Raw genomic sequence first — 22,547 nt, forward strand, 5'->3', positions numbered from 1 at the left:
TAGACTGGCAGTTGCCTAGGGCAGGGCCCTGGGGGTGGAGGGTAAGAAGAAATAAGGTGTGAATGCTCATGGGCACAGGGTTTCTTTCTGGGGTAGTGAAAATGTCTTACAATTAATAGTGGTGACGGTTGCACAACTCTGTGAATATAATGGAAACCATTGAATTGTACACTTTAAATGGGGGAATGGAATGGTTTGTGAAATATATCTCAATAAAGCTGTTATTTTAAAAAGTAGGTATGAGAATCCAGCTGTTTTCTATTGAGACAGTCATTAAAGAGATTTTCAAAAATGTAAAACAATGCCACTCTTCTCACTAAAATTTTTGTTTTAGAAAATAGACATTTTTCTTAAAAATATGTTTATGTTAACATATAATGAGTTTATTGTTATTTTTAAATGAATTAAATATTTTTTAAAGTTTCTGATTTTAACTTCTAATGTGGTAAATATCAATAAGTATAAAATGCATAAATTGTTATGAGAGATTATAAATGAGGACATGATATGAAAGTGCATAAAGAAAATGAAATGAATAAAGAAATACCAAGAGAAAAATCTTTACTATTTACATACTAGTAGTAGGTACTAAGAAAAGAAAAAAACTCTGCTGAAAATTGTTCTGTATTTTACTTAAAAGCAACAAACAAATGCTCTTTCATATTATTATTTGAAAATGCATATTATACTTTCGGAATTAAAAGTATATTTAGAATTACTGTAGGTTAGTTTAGAAAAAATCTTAGTGAAATGAATATGCCTATTTTGTATATTTTAAGGCGAAGTTGTATTCTCCAAAGATATCTTTAAAACTATTTTCATCCTGCAGGACTTTAGTTAGCTGGTGGTGTAATAACAGCCCTGCCATGAAGGAGGACACGGATGATGGCAATTGGGCAGCACCAGATCCAGCAAATGCTTGGTGTGAGGACAGGTGGGGCCCAAGCGGACTGTGCCCAAGAGAATCAAATTTCCAGCCATTCAGTGGACATTTAAGTTTGTTTCTGTTTGCATGGAAAGCTAGCAACTGCCTGCAGCAGCTCTCCAGAAATTAGAAGCAAAGGCTCGTGAGCTCGGCAAACATTCTCCATGGTTATGGAAGCCTTGTGCTAATGAAGCCTGTGTGGCGTAAGTCTGCAAAGTCAGAGGACCGGGTGTTCTTCACACTCTCTGCTGCCACGCCTCCTTAAGCCCTGACGCCCAGCCTCCCCTGGGGATCTGTGTGGCCGCCTGACCCTCTTCTCCACATTCTGAGGAAAGAGGACTTAACATGGCTGGCCTTTCAGAGCAGAGGGTCTCCCCCACAGCAGGCCTTCACTGAAGAAGTGCTAATTCGGTAGATCTGGGTTGGATTCTTGAGATTGGAAAAGGGTTGAAAAAAATAAAGGAGCAGACAAATCCGTAGGGACAGAAACTAAATTAGTAGTTGCTGGGGGCTGGGGAGAGGGGAGAATGAATAACTGCTAATGGGCATGGGGTTTCTCTTTGGGGTGATGAAAATGTTCTGGAGTTAGAGAGGTGGTGATGATTGGACAATTCTGTGACTATACTAAAAATTAATGAATTGTACACTTTAATGAATCTTTTTTTTTTGGCAAGGAAGATTGGCCCTGAACTAACGTCTGTTCCAATCTTCCTCTATTTTGTATGTGGGATGCTGCCACAGCATGGCTTGATGAGTGGCGTGTACATCTGCACCCGGGATCTGAACCCACAAACCCCAGGCCACTGAAGCAAAGCGGGCGAACTTAACCACTATGCCACCAGGTCGGCCCCTGAACTGTACACTTATGGTATATGAATTATATCTCAATCAATCAATAAATGGGAGCTAGTTCACTGGCCAAAACTAGCAGAAGAAGCAGGGTAGTTTAATAACATGAGGAGCTGGCTCAGAGACATTTTGAGCAAGAGTTTTTTCTACAACTGAAAACTTGATTTGTGGGGCAGGACTAGACGTTTTGAAGAAGATTTTGTGTGAGACCGAAAGAGCTGCATAGTATCTCTCTCTGGAATGGAGGAGAAGGTTGAAGGCTCTTTTTCTGACGTTTGAAGATTAGGTTACATGAGCATAAATTTATGCAGGTCAATATTTGACTTTGCATTTGGTCTGGGAGAAACTATTTACTGAAAGATTGGGTGGCTCTTACGAAGGCTCTAGTGTGTTTTAAAGGCTATATATATATATATGAATATACGGAAGCAGGAGCAGACTTTAGGACACATTTCTAGGCAGGAGCAGAAGGCAGAGGCCTCCGGGGAAGGAAGGACTGTCTTGGTCATAGGGAGATTTGGAGCCAAGCGAGAAGGCAATGGGGCCTTAAGAGGGGAGGAGTGGTAGCTCCAAGCACTGAGATGTCCCTGTCCCTTCTGATTCCCACCCTTCACCATCCCTGCCTTGAGTGTCCACACCAGGGAGGTAAGAAGTTCAAGGTCCCAGGATGCTTCTGCCTCAGAGCTCAAAGCGTCTTCTAAAATGGCTGTCTGAATTGGTGCCCTAGTACTGTTTGACTTCTCTGGGTAAACAAGACTATGGTGTTGATAGAGAAGAGGGTCCTGACTCAGGCTCTTATAAGGGACTGATCTTTCCCTGGGAGGGAACTCAACCTAAGGAAGAGGGAGACAAAGCTGGAACCAGCATAGATTTTGCCAGTGAGTTTGGTCCCCGCTCAGCCTTCCCTGGACTTCTGTTTGAGCCCCAGGGAAAGAAGAGGTGATGAGCAAAAATGGAAGGAGACCGTTTCACTTGAAGCGTTTGCGCAATGAGGGCAGCTTCAGCCGAGTGTAACACAAAAAAGGAGAGAGAGACATTCTGTTTTCAACTGAGCTAAGCTAATCCCTAGGCCCAACAATTGTGCCCCTATTTTGGGTATCGCTAGGCTCCGCCAGTTGGAAGTGGGAGGCTGCTATATATTTCCTTCCCCGCAATCTCACAGCCAGATGGCATGTAACAATCAGTGTTAGGCTCAGACCAGATTCTGCCACATGTACAAGCTTTATTAGCAACTAGGTCCCAAAAGTCACACAACCAGTTTTGTGACTCAGCGAGGCTCCCACTCTCTCCTTATTAGGCACTCTGATACACACTGGATTCGTTTCTTAGGGCTGCACTAACAAAGTACCACAATCTTGGTGGTTTCAAACAACAGAAATCTGTTCTCTCACAATTCTGGAGGCTAGAAGTCTGAAACCAGGAGTCAGCAGGGCCACGCTCCCTCTGAATCGTGGGGGAAAATCTTTCCTTGCCTCCCCCTGGCTTCTGGTGGTTGCCGGCAGCCCTCGGTGTCCCTTGGCTTGCAGCTGCCTCATTCCAGTCTCCACTTCTGTCATCACACGGCGTTCTCCCTGTGTGTCCCTTCTCCTCTTCTTATAAGGACACCAGTCATATCGGATTAGACTCCAGGATGACCTCTTCTTAAGTTGATTATATCTGCAAAGACCCTACTTCCAAAAAGGTCACATTCACAGGTACCAGGGGTGAGGACTTCATCATATTATTGTGGAGGAGACAATTTGACCTATGACGCACATCTTGCCAGAAAGGGTCATTCCAAAGCCAACATGGCAATGTCCTGGCTACAGGACCAGCCAGGCTTCTGGTTGAGCCAGGCGATAATGTCCTTTGTAAAAGGAAGACCAAGGGGGGTCCAAGACCTTGGTCTAGTTGGCAAGTATTAGACTGCCGGGTCTTCTGATTCTTGTGCCCCAGTAATGCAAGAGCAAGTCTCCTAACAGGAACAGCTCTGATTACATGGGAGAAAAGTAATTTCTAACAGCCCTTATGTTAATTAACCTCCTAGGCAGAGTCTCTGGAACATTTTGTGCCATGGACCCCTTTGGAGGTCTGGGAAAGCCACAGACTCCTTCTCAGAAAAAAATGCTCTTAAATGAATAAAATAAAATACATAAAATTGTGAAGGAAACCAATTATATTGAAATACAGTTCTGAAAATATTTTTTAAAAAACTTGTGCTACAGTAATACGTGTGCTTCCTTATTAACACTTTAAATAACAACATCTAGTGGCAGGTCTGATAATTATTGTGATTTTAAAGTAATGGTGAGTATAAACACTGTTTGCAGGTACCTGCGACAATGGTCCCCTCAACGACAATACCAAAGGTTTCTGCTCTGGTGGAATCATTGATTTGCTGCTCCTATTGTGTTTGCTGCCTACTTTCATAATGGAGGGAAACGCAGATTTTCGGTCTGAGGATAGTGAAAATGAAGATGTAGTTTTTTTCCCCTCCAAACTGATAGACTTCCTGAGTTCCAGCCTTAGCCTGCTGCGAGGTCAACGGACTCAGGGTGAAGAAGCCCCAGTGGATACAGAGAGCATATTCCTGATTAGGGAGCTTCACAAGGTAACTAACAGCCCTGAGGGGAAGAAAAAGTTAATGCCATTCCACTGTCCACACTGATTCATCTGAAAAGAGGTTATAGATCCTTTAACTGCAGAATTCTGGGAGGCGGGGGCCATACAGGTACCATGGAGGAGGGTGCAGAGGCAGGGGTCCTGGCCAAGATGGGAGAAGTGGGGGTCTCAGAGAAACAGCAGCATCAGCAGCAGGGAGCAGGGCAGGAGTGGGCCTAAGGAAAGCTGGGCAGTGGAGATGATGGGGCAGTAGACAGAGCCAGCACAGGGGAAATGAAACTGTAGAAATGGCCGATATCGTTTAGTAATTGACTATATGTAAGCATTTGGAAGGTACCACTGGGTAAACTGGAAATTACCTGGGGACATTCCTGCATCATTTGCGGGTAGCTAAACCCAATGAAATGTACGTTACATTAGAATATTTCAGATGGGTTTCATCTACAAACAGCACAAGTTCAAAGCTTGAAAATCTATCATTTCACTATCTACTAGAGGTTAAAAAACGTCAAGTTAAATTTCAGAATATATCAGCCTGCAGTGATGATGCCCTCAGAGAAGTGGATCTATTTTTAAAGCAGAAGAGAACCTTCCAGAAGAGAATCATTGTGTAGTCTATTTTCTAATGCATACAATCTGTGGCACCCATTTAGAAATGTTAAAAATAGCACTTCAGCACATCATCTGTGACCTTCTGCACTTATTCAAATGTGACGGAGGCAAAGTAGATGGTAACACTGGCGTTGGCGGGGTTGCTGGGGGAGGGTGGGGACTGACGTTCAATCTTGTCTCTAAACTTCTCTTCTTGTTTTTCAATTACGTCTGGCCTATCGTTGATGTATTCTGTGTCAGCGGCCTGCAAAAGAAAAGGCAAAACTCCCAGCCTCTGTTTCAGAGAAGACATCTCCGTCCATCATTTGGGGCTGAATAATCTACCTTCCTGGATCACTTTTCTGAACAGCCGTGCCTTGGAAGGGGGCCTGGGCTGGACACCAGGGGACCTGGTGCTTTCACAGCCGTGCTGAGGATTAGCTGTCTGACCTTGGAAAAGTCCTTTAATCTCTTGGGGCTTCAGTTTCCTCTCCACTTAATCTCTGAGGAACTTTCCAGTTCAAAAATTATTCTATGACAGCATTATGCTTAAAGGAAAAGCATTGTTGTGGACTTCCAACACAGTCTATACCAAAACTGATATATAATAATGTACGCCTGAAATTACACAATGTTATAAACCAATATGACCTCAACAAAATAAAAAATAAAATAAAATTATAACAAAAAAATTACTTAAATACACAAACTTAGAACTAGATATAAACTCCTTATGCAAATAATTTTAGAGATTTGAAACAAGCAAAACAATGAATCCAATACATTTTAATCAGTATACATCATTATTAAATTTTGATTACTTTTGCTCATTAATAATTGACATTATTAATTCAATGTGATGGATAATACCAGTTTGCTGGATCTAAATTGCTGCTCACACCTGGACTATAATTTTCCAGAGCACGGCATTCTATTTGATGACTCAGTTCTCCCGTCATTCTCTCCCTTTGAACTATTGTGAAATTTTCTTCAAGCCATGGCATCATTTGGCCTTTACTTTGGAAGAATACACTGTTTACATATTCTATCCTCCTTTGCTCTTTTCTCCTGAGCCTAAAATGATTAAAGCTACATGGCACCCAAGGACACCACAATCAGTGCCAAAGCTTCATAAGGGGTCATCCAGATGATCTCCAAAGTGGTTACATTAGCATTTTTGTTAGGTTATTGTTGAAATAAAAACACAAGAATTTTAATTTCTCATAAATTCACAATTGTCTGGGATCTCAGTTTGAGAATGCTGTTTTATGACTTCGCAGTGCCCGCATGCTACCTCCTCGGAAGGACAGGACACATGCATCAGGCCCTCAGTTGTTCTAGAGCGTTTTGGAGATGAGGATGTAGAGCACAAGACCCAAGATGTTTGCAAACACTATCAGACGCAAGGTGATGCCCAGAAAAGAAAAACTCGTGCTCACTCTTGCAGAAATCCAATCCCATTCTCTGCTTTCCAAGAGATTTAAATAAGGAAATAGGTCAGGAAGGTCCAAAGACCGAAAGGAGTATTACTACAGTGAGACAAATGCAGCCTGAGACCCACCTCTTGGCCTCCAGAGGAGCAGTCTCTTTGATTTGATGCAGGCTGCTGCCATAGAAAAGGCTCAAGAGACTCAAAGGCACAAAGAGAAGCTAATGGTGGCCATTGTGAAATATGCTCCCGGGAGAGTGGATAGCCTTCATGACTGAGTTCAAGTTCTGCAATCTCCAGAAACATGAAGGAGCAGCCTACAGTACACAGGAACGCCATCAGCACGCATGAGGTAAGGCTGACCTTCACGGTGCAGTCCCAACCCTGACACCCCATGGTCAGAACAATGTGAAGGTAGTGATCTCGTGCTGAGGCACAGGAAGGTGAACTTGACGTAGAAATTCTTCATGACACAGAAGCCAACCACCTCACAAGAAGCCCAGAGTTCACTGTTGGCCCATTAGGCTAGAGTGGATGCAGTATGAAACTATCAGGCTCTGTGGGAGTTTGGCCACTGTCACAGAGAAGCAGAGAACATTCCTTACCCTGAACTGGTGGAGGAGAACTCGGAGGGCCAGACCAGGTGCCAACACCAGGGATAAGACGGACACTGACAAGGTCTTGCAACTCCCAAATTTTATGGAGTAGTTGAAAACCTGGGAGGCATGTGTTTTCACAAATATTGGGTGGGGTCTTTTTCTTATCAAGAATAGGCTTCTTTCTTTAAGGTCTACTTCTTACCTCTTTCCTATTGAAATCCCTGTCTAGAAAGGCACAGATCAATTGTGGTAATTGCTGCAAAGGCGAAAAAAAGAAAAATCAAGGATATTAAAATAAAGCCTGGAGTGGAACATTATTGAAGAGCCCCTGGGTCATCCTTTCTTTTTATTTTAAATAAACTTTTTATTTTGAGATAATTATAGATTCACAAGCGGGGTTGTAAGACATAAAACGGTTAGATTCCGTGTACCCGTTACCCAGTTTCCCTCAAAGGTAACACCTTGCAAAACCATAGCACAATTTAAAAACCATGGTATTGACATGGATACAGTCAAGATACAGAACGTCTCCATCACCACAAGGATCCTTCGTGTTGAGCCTTCATAGCCACACCTACTTCCCTCTCTGCCAACTACTGCTCTCTTCTCCATTTCTACAATTTTGCCATTTCGAGAATGTTATATTAATGGAATCGTGCAGTATGTAACCTTTTGGGATTGGCTTTTATCCCACAGCATAATTCCCTGGAGATATATCCCAGTTCTTGAGTGTATCCATAGTTTATTCCTTTTCATTGAATTCTATGGTGTGGATATACCACAGTTTACTTAACCATTCCTCTACTGAGGGACATCTGGGTTGTTTCCAGTTTGGAGCTATAATGAATAAAATTGCCGTAATCATGCCGTCTACATTTTTGTGTGAACATATGTTTTCATCCCCCTAGGAAAAATATCTGTGAGTACGACTGCTGGGTTGCGTGGTGGTGTAGTCTTTTAAGAAACTGCCACACTGTTTTTCTGCTATACCATTTTACGTCCCCACCAGCAACGTATGAGTGTTTATTCTAAAATGTATATGGAAAGAAGGGACTGAGTACCTAAAACAATTTGAAAAGGAAGAATCAACTAGGAGCATTTTGTAGTTTTCAATATGCATGTCCTAGACGTGTTGTGTTAGATTTACGTCTACGTATTTCTTTTAAAAAAAAAAAAAAGATTGCAAATGATAATGCGTTTTAAATTTTAGTCTCCATGTGTTTATTGCTTGGATCTAGATATACAAGTGATTTTTCATGTTGTTCTGCATCCTCCAATCTTGCTAAACTCACTTACTAGTTATAGAAGTTTTTTGTGTTTATTTTTTTGGTGGGTTCCTTGGGGTTTTCCTTATAGACAAACATGTCTTCTGCAAATAGGGGTGGTTTTCTTTCTTTATTTCTGATCGGTGTGCCTTTTATTTCCTTTTCTTGCTTGATTACACTGGATAGTCTCCTAGCACTAGCCTGAGTAAAAGTGGACATCCTTGCCTTATTACTGATCTTAGGGGGAAAGCATTCGATCTTTCACCATTAAGTATAATCTAAGCTTTAAGGTTTTGTAGATGTTCTTTATCCAGTTGAAGTTTCTCTATGTTCCCAGTTTTCTGAGAGATTTTATCATGAATTGAATATTAAATGCTTTTTCTGCTTCCGTGGATACGATCTTGTGATTTTTCTCCTTTACCCTGGTATGATGGTGGACTTCTTGAATCGATCTTTGGATGCTGACCCAGTCTTGCCTCCCTAGAATGAACCTTACCTCGTTGTGTTGGATAATTCTTTTTATATATTGTCGAATTCTCTTTCCTAATGTTGTGTTAAGGATTTTTGCATCTATTTTCATAAGGGATATTGGTCTAAACTTTTTTTTTTATATGTCTTTGTTTGATTTTAGTATCAGGGTAATACTAGCTTCATAAAACGAATTGGGAAGTGTTCCCTCCCCTTCTGCTTTCCCGCATGGAATGTGTAGAACTGGTGTTAAATCCATAAGCTTTTGGTATAATTCTTTGGGACTGATTATTTCTTTGTCGGGGGGGGCATTTTTAAATTATTAATTAGATTTCGTAATATTTATAGGGCTATTCATATGAGCTGTCTTATAAATGTGAATTGTGCCAGTTACATTTTCATCTAAGTTGTCAAATTTATGTGGGTAGAATTGTTCGTAGTATTCTCTTGCTATTCTTTTAATATGTACAAGGTCTATAATGATATTGTCTGTTTCCTTTCTGATAATGGTAGTTTGTGTCTTATCTCTTTTTTTCCCTTGTCTGTCTTGCCAGAGGTTTCAAATTTTTTTGATCTTTTCAAAGAAACAGCTCTTTGTTTCATTGATTTTCTCTATTTTTTTTTCTGTTCCAATTTCATTGATTTCTACTCTGATCTTTATTATTTCCTTCCTTCTACTTGCTTCAGTTGTTTTGATCTTCTCTTTCTAGGTTCTTGAGGTGGGAACTTAGATTATTGATTTGAGGCATTTCGTCTTGTCTAATGTTTGCATTTAGTACTATACATTTCCTTCTCAGCACTGCTTTAGATGTGTTCCACAAATTTTGAGTTGTATTGTCATTCAACCCAATGTATTTTTTAATTTCCCTTGAGAGTTCCTCTTTTACCTATGGATTATTTAAAAGTACATTGCTTAGTTTCCAAATATTTAGAAAATTTCCTGTTATCTTTCTATTATTAATTTCTAGTTTGATTCTATTGCTGTTGAGGCACGCACTCTATCATTTCAGTTCCTGTAAGTTTGTGGAGGTTTGTTTTATAGCCAAGGATGTGGTCTATCTTGGCACATGTATTGTAGGCACTTGAAAAGAGTGCGTATTCTCCTCTTGTGTGCTGTTTTCTATAAACATCAGGCAGATCTTCCTGGCTGATGGTGTTGAGTACTTCTAAAGTTTTGCTGATTTTCTGTCTAGTTGTTCAATCCATTGTTGACAAAGAGGTATTGATTTTTCCAGCTATAATTATGGATTTGTCTATTTCTCCTTTCAGTTCTCATTCACATATTTTGCAGCTTGGTTGTTTGGTGCATACACATTTAGGATTACTATGTCTTCTTGGTGGATTGGCCCTTTTGTTATATAATACTCTCTCTGTTTCCAGTAATTTTCCTTGCTCTCAAGTCCCTTGGATTATTAATTTTAGATCTCTCTTGTTTTCTAATACATGCACTCAATGCTATAAATTTCCCCTAAACACTGCTTTTGCTACATCCCTCAAATTTTGATAAGTTGTACTTCATTTTCATTTAGTTCAAGATACGTTTAAATTTCTCTTGAGACTTCTTCTTTGGCCCATATGCTGTTCAGAAGTGTGTTGTTTAATCCTCAAAGATTTGGAGATTTTTTTTCCAGCAATCTTTCTGTTACTGACTTTTAATTTCATTTCATTGTGATCTGATATACTTTGTATGGTTTCTGGTCTATTAGATTTGTTAAAGCATATTTTATGGCCTAGAATGTGGCCTATCTTAGTGAACGTTCCAACTGAGCTTATGAAGAATGTGTATGCCGTTGTTGTTGGATGAAGTATTCTAAAAGTTCAATTAGATCCAGCTAACTGATGGTGCTGTTCAGTTCAACTCTTTCCTTACTGATTTTCTGCCTGCTGGATCTGTCAAATACTAATAGAGAGGTATTGAAGTTTCCAGCTATAATAATGGATTTGTCTTTTTTTCTTTGCAATTCTATCAGTTTTTGCCTCATATACTTTGATGTTCTGTTGTTAGATACATACACACTAAGGACTGTTAACGTCTTCTTTGAGAATTGACCCTTTTATCATTATGTAATGCTCCTCTTTACCCCTGCTAATTTTCCTCGCTTTGAAGTCTGCTTTTTCTGAAGTTAATATGGCTATTCCAGTGTAATGGGTTGAATAGTGTCCCCCAAAATGAAGTTGAAATCCTGATTCCCAGTACTTTAGAATGTGATCTTATTTGGAAACAGAGTTGCTGCTGATGTAATTAGTTAAGATGAGGTCATACTGGAGTAGGGTGGGACTGTAGTCCAATATAACTGATTCCCTTATAGGAAGAGGAAATTTGGAGACAGACATGTACACAGGGAGAACACCATGTGAGACTGGAATTATGCTGCCATAAGCCAAGGACCCATCACAAGCTAAGAGAGAATCCTGGAACGGATCCTTCCTTAGCACCTTCAGAGGGAGCATGGCCCTGCTGACATCTTAATCTTAGACTTCCGGCTTCCAGAACTGTAAGAAGATAAATTCCTGGTGTTCAAGCCACCTGCCATATGGTATTTTGTTGCAGCAGCCCTTGCAAACTAATTTGCTCAGGTTTCTTTTGATTAGTGTTAACGTGGTATATCTTAAGAATTGTCTGCCATTTATTTCTTGTTTCCTGGTTTTTTGTTTTTCATTTCTCTGTTTCTCTTTTTCCTGACTTCCTTTGGGTTACTTGTATATTTTTTAGAATTCTGTTTTGATTTCTCTATAACGCTTTTGAGTGTATCTCTTTTTATAGCTTTTTGTAGTGGTTGCTCTAGGTATTATATTATATACATAAATTGTCACCATGTTCTGTTCTCATTTTACCAACTGAGGGAAGCACAGAAATCTATTTCCCTTTATGGCCCTTTACCCTCTCCTGTTAATAATGTAATTTTCTCAAATATTTTCTCTACAAACATTTAGAACCACATCAGATAATGTTACAATTTTTGTTTCCTCATCAAACATAATTTATAAAAATCAAGAGGAAAAGGAGAATATATTGTATTTTTGCTAACTGTGTTCTTTCTTCCTTCCTGCTTTTCCAAGAGTCTTTCTTTTATCTTTTTCTTTCTGTTTAGAGAACTTTATTAATTATTTTAGATGAGGTCTGCTGGCAACAAATTCTTTAGCTTTCCTTCGTCTGAAAATGTCTTGATTTCTTCTTCGCGTTTTAAGAATATTTTCACTGGATATAGGATTCTGGGTTAACAGCTCTTTTCTTTCAGTACTTGAAACATATTGTGCCACTTCCTTCTGACCTCCATGGTTTCTAATGAGAAATCTCCTGTCATTCAAATTGTTTTCCCCCCGTACATGAGATGTTTCTTTCTGGCTGCTTTCAAGATTTTTTATCTTTCTCTTTAGTTTTCAGGTTTTGGCCATAGTGTGTTTTGGTATGGATTTCTCTATGTTAGTTTTATTTAGGGTTTACTCAGCTTCTTTAATCTTTAGTTTTACATCTCTTGCCAAATTTGGGAAGTTTTCAGCCATTATTTCTTCCAGGACTTTTTTAGCTCTGCTCTCTTTCTCCTCTCATTCTGGGAACCCACTGAGATAAATATTGAATCCTTTGTTATAGTCCCAAAGGTTCCAGAGGCTCAGTTGATTTTTTTCAGCCTATTTTCTCTATTGCTCAAATTGAGTGATTTGCATTGTTCTATATTCAAGTTCACACATTTTTTCCTCCATTTCATCCATTTTGATGTTGAGCCTATCTATTACATTTTTGGTTATTGTACTTTTCAGGTATAAAATTTCCATTTGGTTCTTCTTTATATCTTTTATTTCTTTGCTGAAACGGTCTGTTTTTCTACTGAAAATTTCTACTTTTTCGTTTCTTCAAGCATGTCCGTAGTTACTCATTGAGGCCTTTTTATCATGGTTGCTTTAAAATCTTTAGCAGATAGCTCATAACATCTCTGTCATCTTGGTGTTGGCATCCGTTGTCTTTTTTCGTTCAATTTGAGATCTTTCTGGTTCTTGATATAATAAGTGATTTTTTGTTGAATCCTGAACATTTTGGGTACTATGTTGTGGGACTCTGGATCTTATTTAAACCTTTTGTTCTAGTTGGCTTCTTTTGACATCACCCTGGCAGAAGTGAGGTTGCCACCTTGTTACTGCCAGGTAAGGGGAGAGTCCAGGTTCCCCACTTGGCCTCCTTTGACACTCAGGGTGATGGGGCTCCTCATTACTCCTGGGGGTGGGTGGAAATTCTGGTTCCCCACTGGGCTGTCCCTCCCTGGCTGGGTGAAGTAGGAGCTTGTCATTTTCTGCTCCTCAGATGGCCTCCACTGACACCATCGGGGAGTGGCCTTGTTATTGCTGGGCAATAGTGAACATCCTGACTCTCTGTAACACCACCTGGGCAGGGGAGTTGGGGCACCTCTTTATACCTGGTGAGGGTAGAAGTCTAGGCTTCCCACTCAGCATTTGCTGGAATAGACAGGAGTGGGGCCACAGGCTTTTTCTGTGGTATTTAGCTGGAGGAGAGCAGTTACCGTCTAAAAGTCTCCTGTCTTGCAGGCTGTCTCTTTCCTGGTCCTTTGGCAAGAAAGAGCAGGCTTCATTGAAGTTTGTTTCATTCTGTTTTGGGGGGAGATTTTTGTGTCTGCACCATTGGAATTTCCAGGTTTCCAGCTTCTTCTGCCCCCTATCCAGGATGTATGGGGGGAAAAAAGTCCAGGGAACTCACTACCACGTCATTCCTTGGATCCTGAAGCCCCAGCTAGTTTGCCTTCTCCTCTCCAACTTTCAGAGTCATAAGAAGACTCTGAATATAAATTCCCAGACATTGTTTTATATATAATTCCCATGGCTTTTAGCTATACTTAGTGGGAGGAATAGGTAAAATACATCTACTTTATCTTTCCAAGAGTCTCCTTGTGCATCATTAAGATCTATTTTGGAAGTTCTCTTTATATGGAGAAACGGAATGGCAGCACTAGCTTTCCCCACATAAAAGCACGTCACCTCAGCAATGGCCTTTTCAATGGTCTCCAACTAGAGCAGAGCTGTCCCTGCCTGTCTGACATTCAGTTCCCAGAAGTAGACCTGAGATGGGATTTGGGCAAAAGGGATTTATTAGGAAGTGAATAACCAATCAGGGAGGGAAGAAGTGGGACTAGGAAGGGAGGGAGGCCAAAAAGTGTGCATTATCACAGAGGGTATCTTTGGTGTGAGCCCCCAGGGAGCAGTGGAGACAGTGCACGTGTCCCCTCTGAGTTGTCCTGCTCAGAGGCAAGGGCAGGGCCAAGTTCATGGGAGTCCACAGTCATATGGGGCTCCACACTCGGAAGGGCCCCATGCTTAGTTTAAGTGTTCTGATCTCAATATCTTGAAATTCTTAATAATTTTTTAACAAGGGGCCCTACATTTTCATTTTGCTCTGGGCCCTACAAATTATGTAGCCAGTGGTGGAGTATTCATACCTCCTTCCTTGCAAAGGAATTGCAGAGATATAAATTCCTGGACATTCTGCATTCTTCTTTAGCTCAGGTCTACTGGCTTGCACACTCGCCATAAAATTCATGTCCACTGGAAACTTATGGCCTTATTTGGAAAGAGGGTCTTTGCAGATGCAATCAGCTTAAATGAGGTAATACTGAATTAGGTGGGCCCTGCTCCAACGACTGATATCCTTATAAGAAGTGAAAACAGGGGCTAGCCCAGTGGCCTAGTGGTTAAGTTCACACACTCTGCTTCAGTGGCCCAGGGTTCACAGGTTCAGATCCTGGGCGCAGACCTAGCACCACTCGTCAACCATGCTGTCATGGCATCCCACAGAAAACAGAGGAAGATTGGCAACAGATGTTAGCTTAGGGCCTATCTTCCTCACAAAAGAAAAGAAGTGAAAACAGATAGACACGCACACACATCAGGGAGAATGCTGTGTGAAGACAGAGGCAGACGTTGAAGTGAAGCATGTACAAGCCAAGGCACACCAAGGATCGCCAGCAGCCCAGCAGAAGCTAGGAGAGGCATGGAACAGTTTCTCCGTCAGAGCCTCCAGAATGAACCAACCCTGCCAACACTTTGATTTCAGACTTTCAAACTCCTTAACTGTGAGAGAAGAACTTTCTTTTGTTTTAAGCCAGCCAGTTTATCACAGCCTTGTGGAAACTAATACACCAAGCCAGGTAGACTCCAGGTACTGGCTGTTGGCGGTGAAGGCGCATCTAGGCCAACATGCAAGAAATTGACGAAGGATCGGAGGGGCGAGGGCAGAACCCTGCTGGGGCCAGGCCCTCTGGCCTTGGCCTTTCTGTCAACCAAACCAACTTCTCATCTCTAAAATGAGGATGTGGACTAATGACTCAGCCCAGAGGGAGGCGTTCAGACAATAGGGAGGGTGGGGCCTCCTGTGAACCACAGATGCTGACCCTATTTAATTGCATCTGGGTTCAGATTTTTAAAACCAAGCAATGCCAACCAAAGAAGGCCTGTCAGAGAGCCAAATTCAGCTTCCAGGCCTAGAAATTGTACATCTGGCCCAGAAGCTCTCGAGGTACTCAGTGGAGTCATGTTACAGCTATTCTGTGGGATGAAGGTCCTTCTACCCCAAAGGCAGGCCGGCTTTATTCATAACTCTATTATGCAGGGTCCTCAGCTATTCATTAATATCTCCCCAACTGGCCCTAAAGGTTCTGAAACTCCTAGCTGACTTACTCTTCCATTAAGCATTAAAGTTATCTGCTCACTTGCAAATATCATCAGTGTCTACAGTCTGCTAAAGCAGTGGAAAATTAACTCAAATTACATTACGACATAGTCTCCCTGAAGGCCTCGCAGAGCCTTAAGCAGATGGGGCACTAAGCAGGTACGTTTTGATGAGAGTCAGGCGAATCTGAGCCATAGGTCACTGCCTGGGGCGTGCAGTCCAGGTGGAATGACTCGGACCGAGATCGCCAGCAGCAGGGGAAGCGGTGTGCTATGAGTTGGAGGAAAGGTCATGTAGGAAAGGAAAAGGAGACCCAGAAGATAAGCATCGTTGAATCAAAATGTTGCACACGGCTGGCACTGCCCACAGAAATGGCTTAGGGAGCACGGGCACAGAGAATTTTTCTCCCAATTTTAGGCACTTTGCCTCATGTTAGAGACTCAAAAATAATAAAACCAGAAATTTGAACATATGTCTCTTCTTATTTCATTAGACCCTCACAACATCTCTGAAAGGAAGCTATTTACCTGTCCGTTGTATAGAAAGGAGAATTCGATTTAAACAGATTGAGCTTTCCAAAGAGGGAGTAGGAAAGTCAACACCAACCCAGCTCCTTTCCAGAACCTTCTGCTTGCAGCTCACCCCAGGGGCTCCTGGCACATTTGGATGCAAATCCTGCCAGTGGGAGGTTGGACAGTGGGAGGGTAAATAGCAAGCAAGGCCAGCTACATAGACTGCAGACCAGCGTGTGACCACACAGGGCCACATGCTCAGAAGACGGCCCACTGCTCGGGGCTTAGTGTTCTGGGTTGCCATCCTAAAACTCTTAACAATTTGATTTTTGAATCTGTGTTTGCAGGTGAAGTCTCGTGGAACAACGGAAATGTACCAGGAGCTTGGAGCCTTGAATCATATTCGGTCCCACCTCCTGACGCCTCCCAGCCACCCCAGGCTGGATTTCCCACCCACCACCACGCGCCCCCCCCAACCCCCCCCCCTGCTCCCTTCACCCCCCACCTCCCCCCCCCCCCCACTTAGCAGGCATTGCTGCCCTCCACCCCTGCTGGGGGCTGGGCTGGGGCTCAGGGACAGTCAAGATCAGGCACATTTGCCCTGTGCTCTGAACTGTGGGTCGGGCCCTGGGCTTCTATGAGGGTCTGCACTTGACCCATGAAAATTCCTATGCCTGAAGGAATACGACATTAAATAGCAAATTAAAAAACACCTTATGAAGTTGAAAGAGAAACAGAGAACACAAAAGAAAGGAAAAAACCATTTTCCTCCCTAATAACAATGGCATCCACATTTTTCGTCTTGCACTGGGGCCTGGAAATGATATAGCCAGCCTTGATAGCAGTGACCCAACATACACTGGTAGATATATACAAGCAACTTGCTGAGCCAAGGAGCGCCTGGGCAACTTACTGGTACACTTAACACAGCCTTGACACTGTAAAATTGTAAAGACATGTCTGTAATACTAAAGCAGCGCGCAGGGGCAACCAGCCTGTCACACTGCTCTCAATGCACTCCAGCCCCATGGCCTGCTCCGCAGCTCAGATCTGCAAACCAGCTGCAGACTCCCTTACACAGAGCCTCAGCTCTCTGTCTCCTGTGAAGGAGCTGTAACACGCTCAGATCTGTGATGGTCTCTGCCTGGATAAACTGTGTTTATTCTGTTCATTGCTAAATTCCATCAGTACAGCCTGGGGAGGCACATAGAAAGCCAATCCTGAGCTCTGCCCTTCCCTTTGGCCTTCTATGGAAGCACGGAGGATAGATCCAGGTTGTCCTCCAGCTTCCTGCTAGCTTTTTACCCTTGGTTTCCACAGATTAAGGTTGCAGCGTTACCACATATTTCTGGGTATGTGTCAGCCTTTCCAGATTAAACATGACTGTTGTCCAAAGTGGGGCTAATTTTCGTTCCAAGTCTACCATGATCATTCTTGTGTTCTCTCCACTTATTTGTGTTACTCTGGGGATATGCAGCCCTGCTCTTGTCACTGCTTCCAGCAACAGCTGACCGGCAGGATAGGCTCCTCCTGGACCTGCTCCCAGACAGCTGGCAGGAGCAGAGGCTGCGCACTTGAGCCCTGTCTAGCAGCAGCCTGGGCACAGAAGGGAAGCAGGTGGGCTGGGTAGGGGCAGCTGGGGTAAGGGGGCTCTGCTGCCCTGTGCCTGGCAGAGCTCGGGTCACAGAGGGCGGCAGGACGTGCCTGAAGGACAACCATAGGCTTCCTTATGCCCGTCCACTTAGGGTCCATGGACGAGCACAGAGAACGTGCCAGTGACTGCACTTGCAAAAAGAATTAATGCACAAATGAAGAGCCTGCCTTCCTGGGGGCCCCTGAAAGACCAAGCCCACAGTGACTGGAGTCTTCCGTGTTGTCCCTGGCAAATGAGCTCAGCCGACTTCAAGCAATCGCTTAGATCACTTCCTCAAAAGTCGCAATAAAATATGTGCTCCAATGGGGATTGACTGCAAATGAGTATAAGGGATTTTACTGGGGTGATGGAAATGCTCTAACATTGAATTGTGGTAGTGGTTGCATGACTCTGTACGTTTGCTAAAAGTTACTGAATTGTACACTTAAAATAGGTGAATTTTATGGTACATAAATTATATCTCGATAAAGCTCTTTAAAGAAAAAGCAGAAACAAAAAAGAAATGTAAATATTCAGATTGCCTTGAGAATTCCTATCCATTCAGACCCTAGCTCCAGATTGCATTTATGTCCTTGTTTGTAAATCAATTTTATTGAGGTAAAATTTATGTATAAATAAATATATAATTTGATGAGTTTTGACAAATGTATACATCTGTGTATTAACCACTGTCACAATCATGATATAGAACATTTCCATTCTCCTAAAAAGTCCCCTGTAGGCTTTCTGCAGTCAATTCTACCCCATACTCCAGCCCCAGGCCACAGTGATCTGCTTTTTGTCATGGTAGATTGGTTTTGATTCTTCTAGAATTTCATATAGATGTACTCTTTTGTGTCTGGCGTCTTTTGTTCAACATAATGTTTTTGAGATTCATCCTATGACCCTCTTTAAAAATAAAACAAAACAAATGTGTTGGTGGTCTCTTCAAAGTGAGAAGGCCATCTCTACGACAAGAGCAAGTTTTTTGAACAAGCACATGACTTTCCTTCATTAATCTAAGGATCCTGGCTGATAATATTTTTCTTAATACTGAGTTTGGAAGAGGAAATTTCACTTCTAATTTAGAATGAATCTTTTTATTATCTCTGTTAAATTTTTTTTTTTTTTTAAGTGAGAGAGAAAAGGGGTTAGGTTGAAGGGAAAGAAATACATTAAGACAAAAGTACTTTGAACGAAAACATCTACCTAAAGATGTCACAAATTTAAAGTTTTCAAGCCAGGTGAGTATTTTCCTAAGAAAGGCGGAATATTTAATCTTACGGCACGTAGCAGACACTCCAGTAATTGACGAAAGATTGGATGAATTTGAAAATATTTCTGACACTCACAGGCACAGACAACATCTCTGCAAGCTTGCCCAAATGGCTGTCTAAAGCAGTCGGCGGAAAATCTGCCTTTGGTTGTGTTTTTAATCTGTCTGCCTTTAGTTGGTCACGAGATAGTAAGTGTCACTTTGACGATGAGGAGTGAATTTTTAAAATAGCAAAACCAAATGGAACAAAATGCGGGTATTGCCTGACATCGGAGTTATATGCTAAGTCAAAAGCAAAGCCTGCGAGCTTTGATTGAAGCCAAACAGACCTCAAATGGTTTAAACTACTTGGAGAAGGAGATGAGACCATGAGAATTAGCAGAGCAGGGCTCTAGGCAGGGCCCACAGGCCCCCATCTTTGCCTTCGGCCATGGAAAAAGTTGTTCCATTGATCCTTTCCAAAGTGGTCAGATGTTTCTCTGCACTCTTCCCTGACAACACACCCCATCTCCAGAAGTTTCCAAGAACATGGTCCTGGAAGTCTGTTTCCATAGCTAGCACATATACCAACAACAGAAGCCTCTGCTTGGGCTCCCCTCTCCCTGCCATTCTAACTAATTATATTATTTTTCAAGTATTTTGACCTAGAAGAGTACCTGGGAATCTAAACACGCTCATTTCTTTGTTCTTTATTCCCTTCTTGTCCCAGTTTCCATTAGGGATCATCTTTCTTTCTTAGTCTAACTATTGTCTTTCATTCACTATGGGTCACCCAAATCCCACAGCCTCCTTATCCCTTTTCCCACAACTGCTGGGAGCCACCCACCCACTGGCTCATCCCACCTCTAGGCCCAATCTCTGTTGGCAGCAGGGGCGGAAATGTTTTACACCTACGAGTTTACACAGGCGCTTTCTACCCAAGGAGTCATTACATAACCCAGGGCCTTCTCCAGTCCCTTCCCAAGTATTATGGGCTGAATTGAGTCCCCTGCAAAAAAGACTTGTTGAAGTCAGCCCCCAGTACTTCAGAATGGGACTTTATTTGGAAATAGGGTCATTGCAGTTGTAATTAGGTCATACTGGAGTAGGACGGGCTTCTAATCCGATATGACTGGTGTCCTTATGAGAAGACAGCCATGTGAAGACACAATACACAGGTAGAATGCCGTGTTGTGATGGAGGCAGAGACTGGAGCTATGCAGCTGCAAGCTAAGAAACAGCAGAAGCTGGGAAGAGGCAGGGAAGGCTGACTCCCCCAGAGCCTTCAGAGGGAGCACGGTGCTGCCCCACTTTGATTTTGTCTTCTAGCCTCTAGAATAGTGAGACAATAAATGTCTGTGTTTTTAAGCCACTCAGCTTGTGGTGCTTTGTTGGGGCAGCCCTAGGAAGCTAATACAGCAGGTAATTCTCATTTGCACTTGACTGTCACCTCTTCCAGGGAGCCAGTCAGAGTTTGAAGCCACTCTTCTGAAACTGTATTTTATCCTCTGTTTAACTCCCTGGTGAAATAAGATTTCTTAAATAATGAATTTTGTTTTGCTTTCCTGGTGTTCCTCCCAAGTGAATGATCAGCCCTGATATGGTCAGGAATATGACAGGATAGGGGGGAAAAATACCAGCAAGTTTCTTCCTGACTTTTAGATTCCAAATCCTGGGTCCCAGGGGAATGCAGAGGACCAAAGCATAGACATTATGTTTGGGAGAAGTGAGATTTGAAGAATGGAGCCCACTCTCATTCCTGTCAAGTTAGAAAATATTCCCCCTGGTGTGGAGGAAGGAGTAGGAAGAGGGGAGGATGGGAGCAGAGGATTGGAGGGTTTCAGAGAGGGAGGCTACAACTGGCATCCTAGAAGAGTCCTGGGTAATTTTGGAGTGCGGGGGAGGGAACTTCCCTGTGAGGGAAGTATTATTGTTTGTAAATGAGGGAACAGAGGCCCAGAGAGATTAAGTAACTTGCACAAAGACAGGTAAGTAGGTGTGGTAACCAGCCTCCAAGATGGCCTCCAATGAACCCTGCTTCCTGGTATTCATGCCCTTCTGTAGTTCCAGCCTCCCATACTGAACCAGGATTGTCTGTGGGACCAAGAAAATACCACAGAAATGATTATATATCACTTCCAAGGCTAGATCATAAAAGGCATGTGGCTTCTGCCTTCTCTCTCTTGGATTGCTTGCTCTTGGAGAAGTTAGCTGCCATGTCATGAGAACACTCAAGCAATCTGTGAAGAAACTCACATGGCGAGGAACTGAAGCCTCCTATCAACAGCCACATGGGTGAACCATCTTGGAAGTGAATCCTCCAGCCCCAGTCAAGCCTTCAGATGACAGCAGCACCAGCTGACATCTTGACTGCAACTATATGAGAGATTCTGAGCTAGAACCACCATTTGAGGAATCATTCTCAAATTCCTGCCTCACTGAAAGTGTCGATAAGAGATATTTGTTGTTTTGAGTCAATTTGGGATAATTGGTTACATAGCAATAGATAACTAATACAGCAAGGTTCAAACAGAAGCTTGTCTGATCTCTGAACAATGCCATCAGTCTCTACATAGGCCCTTCTGTCTTCTATCCTTTTTCTAATTAATAATGAAAGGAGAACACATTAACAATTAAAATTTTAAATGCATTATTAAATACTCTGGCAGAAGTTTAAAGAAGAAAGAGAGAGGAAGGATTCTGGCAGCTACAAAAGACAAGCGTGGAAGGAATGGAGGGCACAGCTAGGGCATAAAAGCTTTCAACCCACAACTTTATTGAGTACAGACTCTGGGCCAGGCATGGGCTTGACCCTGATGAGACACAGACGTACAAAAAGGCCCAGTGCCTGGCCTCAGGGAGCCTACAGACTAGCAAGGGAGAGTCTTCTTTTTCTGGTGTGACTGATGGTCAAATACAAGTTTGGGAGAGACAAGAGAGGAGACTGGGGAGTCCAGGAGGCACATCTGGGACACACATCAGGAAAATACACATTTACAGTTCCTATGGGAGACTTTTTGGTCTTTTTCATTTGAAAAGTGTTAAGCTGTCAACCTTTTTAGAGAGTGGGGACCTAAGCCTGGATACAGGTGGGCAGCATCCCGAGGTGTGACCATGGCTGTGGCACACTGGGAGGTACCTAAGTCACCTTAAAGAGCCCATATTCAAACAGCACTGACTAGATATCTTCTGAGCTCGTCTGTAGGCAAGGCACTGTGTTTGGCATTGGAAGATCCATTCCTCAAGATGCTGAGTGTGACACAGGCACTCAGAGAATTAAAATCCAAGAAAAATATTATGTGTCCATGAGGTTGGTGACATAACCCATAAGCTAAATCCTAGCCAGTGAGGCTTAGTGGGCTGCTGGAGGATTTCCATCAGTAGTGTTGGAAACTGAAGTGAAAGGCTCTGGAAATTGGGAGCTTGCTGACAGGTTTCTCAGTACAGTATTATCAAGAGAATATCTATACATTTTCAGGCAGGAACAAGGAAAACCAAGACACAGTTGTAGACAGAATTCAAAAGTTCCAGTCAAAGCAAGAACTGTATGGGAACAAAGTTAAGTGTCCAGTTGAGCATGGAGATTCAGATTGGACAGAGGGAAACAGGAGAGCAAGAGTTTGAAGGCTGGTTTTGGAGACACTTTCCCAATGGCAGAGGAATGAGCTGAGGTGTCAGAGTAACAGTCCTTGCCTCCCTGGAGAGCAGTACCTGGTCTAAGATTGTGAAAAATGAAGTCCAAGTGGT

General features: G+C 42.4%; 1 long non-coding RNA gene across 2 annotated transcripts; it reads left to right on the top strand.

Annotated features, from left to right (window-relative positions):
* The first annotated feature begins 1,168 nt into the window (after positions 1-1,168).
* Positions 1,169-16,386, top strand: LOC139045486 (uncharacterized). 2 transcript variants are annotated; one of them, XR_011503860.1, is made up of 4 exons: positions 1,169-1,336; positions 1,667-1,767; positions 4,084-6,747; positions 16,260-16,386. It is a non-coding gene; the product is annotated as an uncharacterized lncRNA (long non-coding RNA). The 2 variants fall into 2 exon arrangements; XR_011503859.1 differs by lacking the exon at positions 16,260-16,386 and having other exon boundaries at positions 1,178-1,336; positions 4,084-4,364; positions 5,228-7,978.
* The last annotated feature ends 6,161 nt before the right edge of the window (positions 16,387-22,547 follow it).

The sequence above is a fragment of the Equus asinus genome, chromosome 6, assembly GCF_041296235.1.
Source record: "Equus asinus isolate D_3611 breed Donkey chromosome 6, EquAss-T2T_v2, whole genome shotgun sequence".
Taxonomy (NCBI): Eukaryota; Metazoa; Chordata; class Mammalia; order Perissodactyla; family Equidae; genus Equus; species Equus asinus.